General features: G+C 39.1%; 1 long non-coding RNA gene across 1 annotated transcript; it reads left to right on the top strand.

The window, feature by feature from the left end:
* The first annotated feature begins 286 nt into the window (after positions 1-286).
* LOC132830379 (uncharacterized) lies at positions 287-2,302 on the top strand. Its single transcript, XR_009646364.1, has 3 exons — positions 287-343; positions 1,811-1,868; positions 2,191-2,302. It is a non-coding gene; the product is annotated as an uncharacterized LOC132830379 (long non-coding RNA).
* Positions 2,303-11,144: the final 8,842 nt, after the last annotated feature.

Raw genomic sequence — 11,144 nt, 5'->3', positions numbered from 1 at the left:
ATAAAATAAATGACCTGACAAACAAAAACATAGCAAATTGGAATCATACTGTTGTCCTATCCACACACCTATTCACCAAGATCCATTCCAGAAGCAGAGCCTAAGAGTATCTTTGTAAAAATTGCATTAGGTAACAACTTTTTAAACCTTTAATTCCTTAGGTGTTACATCCATGCTGGGATCCCCACAGTGTGCTATTTGTCCACGTATTTGGTATCAATGTTATCTACAAACCTGATCCTAGTGGTCAGCATCCAGGCAAAGTCACATCACACACAGGAGAGGAGCCAAAACTGGATGCACTGTTACAGTTGGGGTGGTCAGCAATTCCTCTTTTTTGTGGGTAACTGCACATTGATTTTTTTTAACTATTTGTCTTCCATTCTGATGCATACCTCTGAAATTTTAAAGGGTCTGTAAATGTGATGGTTTACAGCTTTCAAGGCATAAACTTATGCTTTTATGCATAATAGAGTAATGCTATCATCTTTGGTACAATTGCTCAGCATTACAGAGTAGCAATACTAAGAAATGCAAGTATATGTTTACTATTTTGAATATTAGAGGAAATCCTTGAACATATTTCAGCATTTGCTTCATTTATATTTTATCCAGTTTTCTCATTTTATCCATCTTCCTGATGTACACTTCTACACTTGGCCAGCAACCTTTACCTTATCCAAGTGTATTGTTCACAAGTGAATATTAGAAGGCTGTTTGAAAACTGAAGGCTTCAAAACTTAGTCTGATATTCTTTTATATGGTATTCACATTCTTGCATCTCCTAGTTAGGCTTACTGAATAGCAATCGGGAGCAGGAACCTGGACTGGCATTAGACCTAAGACCACATTTACAATGTATGTTAGTGAATTGGATGATAGAAGTAAATACTATTGTCAGGTTTGCAGATGTTACAAAATAGTTGGAAGGCAAGTAATGAGGATGACAAATTGAACCTACATAGGAATATAGATAGATTAGATGAGTGGTCAACAACTCTGCATATGAAATGTAATGTGGGAAAACATAAGGTAATGCACTTTGGCAGAAAGAATAAGCGAGCTGAATATTATTTAAATTGGGAAAGACTGTAGAATACTGCAGCACAGAGATTTGCGGTCCTAGTGCATGGATCACAAAAAGGTAGCATCCAAGTTCAGCAGGTAATGGAGAAGGCAAATGGGCTATTGGCGTTTATTACAAAAGGAATAGAGTATCACAGTAATGTTTTGCTAAATCTATACAAGACAGTAGTCAGACTACACCTACAATACAATGAACAGTTTTGGTCCCCTTTTCTAAGAAAAGATATACTGGCATTTTAGCCAGTCCACTATATTCATTCTGGGTATGCAGAGATTGTCTTATGAGGAGATGTTAAGTTTGTTGGGCTTACACTAATTGAAGTTTAGAAGAATTAGAGGAGATCTCATTAAAACATCTAAGAATCTTAGGGCACTTATTAGGGTAGATGCAGAGTGGTTGTTTCTCCATGTGGGAGAGTCTAAGATCAGAGGGCATCATCTCAGAGTAAGGGGTCACCCATTTAAAACAGTATTGAGCTTGAATTTATTTCTTTTAGAGAGAAGTTATTCTGAAGAATTCTTTACCGTGGAGGGCCATTGAGGCTGGGTCATTAAGTATTTTAAAGGCTGGGTTAGACAGACTTTTAATCATTAAGTGAATTAAGGGCTATTGGGATAAGGCACGAAAGTGGAGCTAAGGCCTTGTATCTCCTGTCTCTGGTGTAGCAGTGTACCAGCCCAACTAAACTATACTGTTTTTTTTTCTCTCTCTTCCTCTGCGTAGTCCATACGTGAAAACTGGGCTCCATAATGCACCACTTTTTCAAGGTGCTCCAGATTCTGTAAGTATTCGGAAAGCTTTGAAACTTTTTGCAAAGGCAGGATGTGGATAGTTTGTACTCTATCATTTCTCCCACTACTGTGACCATTCCTTTAAACAATTACAATATGATTTTTTTCAGCAATACATTGTTGCCCCCACCCCAATTAATTTTCCACGTGTATAATCCTTTACATAGCTTAATTTTTTTTACCAGTTTTAGACATGATGCCACATTCTGAAATAGTTCAAAGGCAGATTTAAATTTAACTGACATTAATAAATCACTCCTGTTTCCTACAGGCCTTTTCAACTATGTATTTTTGATTTTTTTCTCTGCTTAGGAATTTCTGAATGATGTACTTTCACATCCTTTACAATATGTCATGGGAAAATGTCTGAATAAAAAGAAATTGACACTTACAAAAGAATACAGCAGCATTGCAATAGAGGTGTGGGATGGACATTATTTTGATGATGAGCGTTGTGACTTACCGGTGAGTTTGGAAACATTGGCTGGAATTTTATTACAAGGCTGTAGCCTCTCCCACTAGCTAAAAAGTCGACTGGAAAGCTGTAACCAGATGTTATAATCATCAGACAGCGAACTGCCAGAGACTGAGCTTTCTGGCCTCATGTGGGACGATGTACCACTTCCAAGTGCACCCACAGCAGGCATAGCCAGTCCCCAATAACGAAGCATGAGATTATGAGGCAAGCGAAGACAAGCCTGGCAAGTGGCAGAGCAGATGTGATGGCCAGGTGGCCAGGATGGTAAGCCCTGTATTGGCCTGTGGTTCCCAAACAAGAAGGATCCCCACTTCTGAGCTCGTAGCCTCAGCAGTATGGTGCGGGCACACCTTTCACTGTTGGAAGAATACTAGTTGTGGCAGGAGAAAACCCTTAAGTGCTCTTCTTTCACCTTAGATATAGATTTAAATTCAAACAATTATGTTGAAGGTTCCTCCTCTTTATCAGCTATAAATTTGGAAAGTGGGGAGGTCACAGCCCTAATTCTAGTTAATGTGAGGTTACAATTCAAATTGCCTAATATTTTGATAATATGTTGGTAGTCTTACCTAAAAATGACTGTTGTGGGAAAGAAAAAAATTACTCTGGTACAAAAAAGGCACTCTTTATTGAACTTCATCAAAGTATGGAGTATAAGCGTAGGGACGTCTTACTTCAATTGTCGAAAGTTCTGGCGAGAACACATTTGGAGTACTGTGAGGAACTTTGGTCCCCTTGTTTGAGGAAAGATACCATTTCATTTGAGGCAGCTCAGAGAAGGTTCATTGGCATGATCATGGAATAGAGAGAGTTCTTATGAGCAAGGGTTAAACCAGTTGGGAATCTACTTACTGGAGTCTAGAATAATGAGAGGTGATCTCATTGAAGTATATAGGACTCTTAAGGGGCTTGACAAGGCAAGTGCTGAAAGAATGTTTCTCTTCATGGGACAGTATATGATGAGAAGTCATAGTCTCAGAGTGAGGGGCACCAATTTGAGGAGGCATTTCTTCTCTCAGAAGCTTTGGAACTCCTTGTCAAGAGTGCTGAGGGGTGGGCAGAGTCCTTGTATATATTCAAGGCTGAGATAGATTCTTGTTCAGGGGGAATCAAAGGTTCTGGGGAAAATGCTGGAAAGTGGATGCTGGGAATGTTGGATTAGCCATGATCCTATTGAATGGTGGAATAGGCTTGAGGAGCCAAACGGCCTAATCCTGCTTCTATTTCTTATGGGATTGTAGTGTAGTTTTGTAAATTGTATTTTGCCACTATATATTGCCATAATTAAACTAATCCAGGATTGGTTGGTGTTGGCACCTTGTTCAAAAAATTGAAAAGTTTGTATTGTTCAACACTTGCATTCCTTGTCTCAGCAAGGACTGACAATCTGCCCAAAATATTGTCTAACCAATATCCTTCTTTCAACCAACACTATCCAAAATAAGTTTACCTCACTGCCAGTTGTGGGATCTTGTAAATCTGCCTCATTTATTTGCATTTCTCACTGCTGTTCAAAAGTTATTTCATTGAGTTTGAACAATTTTAGGACATTGTCAAAGATTTAAGATGTATATAAATGCTAACTTTTTATTTGAAAAATATGTAGAATGTTATATATTTTGATTTTGCTGTTTTTAGTATTATTGAGGTAATTACATCCTTAATTGTTACACTACTTCATCAAAACATATAATAACAATTATAGATGCATTTTGAGCTTACAGACTCTGATGGCAAGCATTTTCATAGCTGCTCCGACTGAATTATTTAATAGGGTCAATTTTTTGCTAGCTTTTGCTCAGGGCTTCTCATTTTTAATTTTAAAATGCCATCATATGCTCCAGAAGTTATTAAACACTAGGAAAAGTCATCCCTTCCCCACTGCTCAAAAACAAATTCTGTTACTAATTAATCCTTAATTGTCATTGTTGGAGTGAACAGATCAACTACTTCACACTTCTATTGCTCTTTTCAACAAACACTTTATATAGTGAAAAATTGTGAAGGACATAATAACATGTCCAGGAGGCTAAGGAGAAATGTGACTGAGTTGAAAAATTCGTGAGAAGCCTGGACAGAGTGGATGGGAAGGATGCATTTACCTCAGCAGAGATGTTGCTGACTACGTGGCATAGATTTGCAGTGATTGTGAGAAAGATTAACGGAGAATTGAGCATACATTTTTCAGAGGATAGTTAGAGTTTGGAACTCACAATCGGAAAAGGTAGTAGAGAGAAAAAAACCATCAACCCACTTCAGATATCTGGTCTCTGTTGCAGTGGTGAAGGCCTACAGTTCCATCCTGACCACCTAAACTATCCTGGACCACTCAGGTTTTGCTTGTATGGTTGAGATAGATAGGCACCTCAAGTTCCCTTCCAGCCACTCATCATATAGACTTGGAAATATATCACCATTCCTTCAGTGTCATTGGGTCAGAATCCTGGAATTACCTCCCTGACAGCATTGTGGGTATATTTACACCAAACAGACTGCAGCAATTTAGGAAGGCAACTTACTGGCATCTTCTCGGGGCAACTAGGAATTGGCAATAAATCCTGCCCAGCCAGTGATGCCATACATCCTGTGAATGAATAAAAAAATTTAAGTCTTTTAATGCTCATTGATTAGTGGGTTAATATTTGAAACTATATTAGCAAGTTTTGAGAAGTTTAGGTTTGCTCACTGAGCGGGAAGGCTCGTTCGCAGACATTTCATCACCATCCTAGGTAATATCTTCAGTGAGCCTCTGAATGAAGCACTGGTGGTGTTGCTGCTTTGTATTTATATGTTTGCGTTTCCTTGGTTTGTGATGTCATTTCCTGTGGTGGCATCATTTCCTCTGTTGATGTCATTTCCTGTTCTTTTTCTTAGGGGGTGGTAAATGGGATCCAAGTCAATGTGTTTGTTGATAGAGTTCTGGTTGGAATGCCATGCTACTGGAATTCTCGTGCGTGTCTCGGTTTGGCTTGTCCTAGGATGGATGTGTTGTCCCAGTCAAAGTAGTGTCCTTCCTGATCCATATGTAAGGATACTAGTGAGAGTGGGCCATGTCATTTTGTGGCTAGTTCATATTCATGTATCCTGGTGGCTAGTTTTATGCCTGTTTGTCCAATGTAGCGTTTGTTATAGTTCTTGCAAGGTATTTTGTAGATGACATTAGTTTTGCTTGTTGAAACTGTATTGCCAAGTCACTGTATATTTGTTGCCTGATTGATCTGTTTTCATTGAATCTACTTCAGGTTATTAATGACCTTCTCACAATAGATAAAATAAGTAAATTTCTAAAAGTCCAATCGAACAAGAAGGGCAAAAACATGGTACAGCTTGTTCTGCAGAATCTGGATCGGAGAATCCAGAAATCCGGAAGCAATCACCCTGAATACAGACGTGAGGAGCAGTTTTATGAAGAAGCAATGGCAGAGACATTCTACACACTTGTGGTTAGTATAATCATGTACTGTGCTTGAATTCTGACGTGGAGCAACATTGAGTTCTACAACATTGAATTCCATGTTCCTAATGTCTTTGTGCTACAATCATTGTGATGTTGGCATTGTCCTTTACTGTGTATAACCTGGTTGTAATAACTTGGTAAGCCCAACTGGAAAGGAATTTCATTTATTGTTGAATACCAAAATAGAGCCACCATTGTGGCGTATAAATGCTAGTGACCAGAAGTTCCACAGACAGATCCCTGAGTCTGCTTTATTTCTTAAAGTAATTTCAAATCAACCTGTTCAGAGATGTTATAACACACCCCTGGACTTCGCCTCCTGGCTCAGAGGTAGGAGACTATCACTGCACCACAAGAGCTGGATCTGGATCTGGATATGCTTTATTTTTCTTTCTTTCTTTTATACCCAGAAATGCTCTCACGTAACTGAGTGACTGTCCCCCACCAAAATCAACATGACTTTTTTTTTTGTTTTCCTTTTTAAACACTAACCACCATCAGTAAAACACCTGTGTTGCCAATTAGATATTTATGTGCAAATCCCCTTAAGGGCAGTGCAAACCATCAAAACTTGAGGGTGAGGTATGGAGAGAGAGAAGGGACTAAATCAAAGTGGAATTGGAGGGGAGTTAGTCTGCTTTATTTATTTGTTTATTCTTTTTTTCCTACACCCAAAAAATGCTTTCACACACAACTGAGTGAATTTGCCACCACCAAAATCACATTGACTATTTTCTTTTTATAAACTACTAGCTACTAACCGTAATCACCTGTGCAGCCAATTCAGTATTTACAAGCAAAGCCCAGTATGGGCAATACACACCATCAAAATTGAATGGAACGTAGGGAAAGAGGGAAGGGTGCTAGCACGTAATATTAGAAATGATAGTAAAAGTTTCTTTCAATACATGAGAAACAAAACAGAGGCAAAAGTAGACATTGGGCCACTCCCAATTGATGCAGGAAGGCTAGTGCTGAGAGATAAGGAAATAGCTGAAGAACTCAATAAGTACTTTGTGTCAGTCTTCACAGTGGAAGACAGGAGTAATATCCCAACAATTAAGGAGAGTCAGAGGGCAGAGTTGAGTATGGCAGCCATTTTAAAAGTGGAAGTGCTAGAAAAGCTAAAAGGTCTAAAAATTGATAAATCTCCTGGTCCCCTATACCAGAGTTCTGAGGGAGGTGGCTGAGGAAATAGTGGAGGCATTGGTGGTAATCTTTCAAGAGTCACTGGATCAGGGAAAGTCCCAGATGATTGGAAAATTGCTGTTATAACCCCCTTGTTCAAGACACGATCAAGACAAAAGGTGAAAAATTATAGGCCAATTAGCTTAACCTCGGTTGTTGGTAAAATTCTAGAATCTATCCTTAAGGATGAGATTTCTAAATTCTTGGAAGTGCAGGGTCAGATTAGAACAAGTCAGGATGGATTTAGTAAGGGGAAGTCATGCCTGACAAACCTGTTACAATTCTTTGAAGAAGTAACAAGTAGGTTAGACCAGGGTAACCCAGTGGATGTTATCTATCTAGAGTTTCAAAAGGCCTTTGATAGGTGCCTCACGGGAGGCTGCTGAGTAAGGTGAGGGCCCATGGTATTCGAAGTGAGCTACTGGCATGGATTGAGGATTGGCTGTCTGACAGAAGGCAGAGAGTTGAGATAAAAGGTTCTTTTTCAGAATGGCAGCTGGTGACAGGTGGTGTCCCGCAGGATTCAGTGTTCAGGCCGGAAGCTGTTCACTGTATATATTAATGATCTGGATGAAGGGACTGGGGCATTCTGGTGAAGTTTGCTGATAATACTAAGTTAGGTGGACAGGCAGTTAGTACTGAGGAGGTGGGGAGGCCGCAGAAAGATTTAGATAGTTTAGGAGAGTGGTCCAGGAAATGGCTGATGAAATTCAATGTGAGCAAATGTGAGGTCTTGCACTTTCAATAAAAGAATACAGGCATGGACTATTTTCTAAACGGTAAGAAAATTCATAAAGCCAAAGTACAAAGGGATCTGGGAGTGATAGTCCAAGATTCTCTAAAGGTTAACTTGTAGGTTTAGTCTGTGACTAAGAAAACAAATGTAATGTTGTCATTTATCTCAAGAGGATTGGAATATAAAAGCAGCGATGTGCTTCTGAGACTTTATAAAGCTCTACTTAAGCCTCATTTAGAATACTGTGACTAATTTTGCACCCCACACCTCAGGAAGGACAAACTGGCACTGGAGCACGTCCAGCAGAGATTCACACGGATGGTCCCTGGAATGGTAGGCCTAACATATGACGAACGGCTGAGGATCCTGGGATTGTATTCATTACAGTTTAGAAGGTTGAGGGGAGATCCACTCGAAACTTACAAGATAATGCATGGCTTAGAAAGGGTGGAAGCTGGGTAGTTGTTTCTGTTAGGTGGGGAGACTAGGGACCCATGGGAACAATTTTAGAATTAGATGGAGTCAATTTAGAACGGGAATGAGGAGACATTTCTTCAGCCAGAGAGTGGTGGGCCTGTGTAATTCTTTGCCGCGGAGTGCAGTGAGGCTGGACGTTAAATGTCTTCAAGGCAGAGAGTGATAAATTTTTGATCTTGCAAGGAATTAATGGCTATGGGGAGAGTACAGGTAAGTGGAGTTGAAATGCCCATCAGCCATGATTTAATGGCAGAGTGGACTCGATGGGCCAAATGATCTTACTTCCACTCCTATGCCTTGTGGTCTTATGGACTTAATCAAAGTGGAGTTGAAGGGGGAGTTGGTCTACTTTATATTTTTTGGGTTCAGATGATGAGTTCCATCTGAGCAGATCATTACCTGTTATCAAGGAAGCTCAGACTCAATAAACTCCACAAGGAGGTGGGCTGTATTAAAGGCTGTCATATTGCTCCATTTAGTTCCTAATTATAATTAAATCCTTATTGAAGAGCTATATTTGAAGAACCATAGCTGTACAGTGAGCTCATCCTTGAGTTTCCATAATAGCAAAATATTATAATTATTCAAATAATAATTTGTAGCAAAATAAAACCTTGTTTGTGTTATAATCCCAATTGATGTTATTACCAAACAAGTTAAATCCCATATTGAAATCTGTTTGATAGATCATATTTTAATTTGTTTTCATTTTAACAAAGTGATCTCTCGCTGAGACATAATCATGCAATGCTACAGATTTTGCTTTAACAGTAAAACGTATGTTTATTAACAAAAGAAATGAAAATAAAATAGACTAAACCAAACCAACTACTTTTAATATAAATTTAAAGGTACTAAACACGGTGTAAGAGTACAATCATGTTAATCCTAAAGACACTCCTCTAAAAATTGAAAAGAAAACAGCTTTTCTAATCTACCCAAATTAAGCCTCTTGTGCGGACCCAAAAACACATTCCATACAATATTTACACCAGAATCCTTGTATCTAATGCCTTTGTAAGTTTAGGTTAGCTGTGACTTCAAATTACAGACTGGTACCTCAGATTACATACAATATTCACACCAGAATCCTTATATCTAACGCCTTTGTAAGTTTAGGTTAGCTGTGACTTCAAATTACAGACTGGCACTTCATCCTAGAGCTATTATACTCTTAAGTTTAAATGTACTCAGCTTTAAGTAACTTCATCAAGGTTTTACTCCAACACTTCTGGAGTGGGACTAACACTAACTCTTCTCTCTTTACTATAGCCTTCCCTTCACAGGAATGCTGATCCATACAGCCATTTTCATCCTAGAGTTTCACAGGACTTCCTCTCAAAGTAAAATTGAAATCAAGTTTTCCTGTTTACCCAATGGGGGTTTTCTTGAACTTGAAAGAAGTCCCAGAAGTGTCTAACTAGCCATTATTGCTGGGTCACAGAGCATTCAAGGATAAACAAAACTTCATTTGTGGTGCACAGGAAAGCTAGGCGTCAAAAACCGTTTTAAAAGTAATCATCACTGCAACAGAAATATATACAAGTTATTAATTTAATCCACACACACACAAACCCCACAGGTTATTTGTAAGTATAGGCAGTCCTCAAGATAGTGAATGGATTCCTTTCTGGAGTCCATTCACAAGTTGATTTGAACTCAAATCAGCACACATTGTAAAGCAGCTGTCTGTCAGTACAAGAAATAGTCATATGTTGGGTTTTAAAGTTACAACCATTAATGGGATTGCGTTTGTAGGTGTGAGCATTCATATGTTGGATGTTTATAAGCCGGGGACCCTCTGCATATAATGTCACACAGTTTATGTTAAACTTGTAACTCACATTATTTATATATATGCGATCCAGTACGTTACATTGCCAACGATAACAAAAACTAGTGCTGCAATTCAGATCACATAAGCTGCACAATCTCTCAACAGTGGTCAGCAAGTCAACCTACAAACCACAGTAGTTAATAATACACATGCAACACAGATAGCAGGCAAATTGTAAACTGCTGACCCAACTATTGTACTGAACTACTGATTGAGTTTTTTAAAGAAGTGACAAAGAGGATTGATGAAGGCAGAGCGGTGGACGTTGTCTATATGGACTTCAGTAAGGCATTTTGGATATATAACTGACTCAAAGGTAGGAGAAAGAAGGTGTTAGTGAAGAGTTGCTTTTCAGACAAGAGGACTGTGACCAGCGGTGTGCTGCAAAAATCAGTGCTGGATCCGATACTTTTTGTCATTTATATAAATTGTTTGGATGTGAATATTGGAGACATGGTTAGTAAGTTTGCTAATTGGAGGTGTAGTGGATAGCAAAGAAGTTTACCTCAGAAAGCAACAGGATCTTGATTGGATGGACCAATGGGCTGAGGAGTAGCAGATTTAATTTACATAAATATGAGGTGCTGCATTTTGGAAAGGCAAATCAGGGCAGGACTTATACACTGAATGGTAAGGTCCTGGAGAGTGTTGCTGAACAAAGGGACCTTGGAGTGCAGGTTCATAATTCCTTGAAAGTGGAGTCTCGTTCGACAGGGTCATGAAGAAGGTATTTGGTATGCTTGCCCTTATTGGTCAATGCACTCCGTATAGGAGTTGGGAAGTCATGTTGCAGCTGTACAGGACATTGGTTAGGTCACTTTTGGAATACTGCGTTTAGTTCTGGTCTCCCTGCTGTAAGAAAGATGTTATGAAACTTGAAAGGGTTCAGAAAGATTTACAATGATAATAGTAGGAGAGTTTGAGTTAAAGGGAGAGTTTGAATAGGCTTGGAGTATTTTTGCTGAAGCATCGGACGCTGAGGCGTGACCTTATAGAAGTTTACAAAATCATGAGTGGTATGGATAGGGTGAATAGCCAAAGTCTTTTCCCCAAGGTAGGAGACTACAAAACTAGAGGGCATAGGTTTAAGGTG

Source organism: Hemiscyllium ocellatum, chromosome 31, assembly GCF_020745735.1.
Source record: "Hemiscyllium ocellatum isolate sHemOce1 chromosome 31, sHemOce1.pat.X.cur, whole genome shotgun sequence".
Classification (NCBI taxonomy): Eukaryota; Metazoa; Chordata; class Chondrichthyes; order Orectolobiformes; family Hemiscylliidae; genus Hemiscyllium; species Hemiscyllium ocellatum.
The sequence above is the reverse complement of the archived record's forward strand: the minus strand, read 5'-3'. Positions and strand labels throughout refer to the sequence as shown.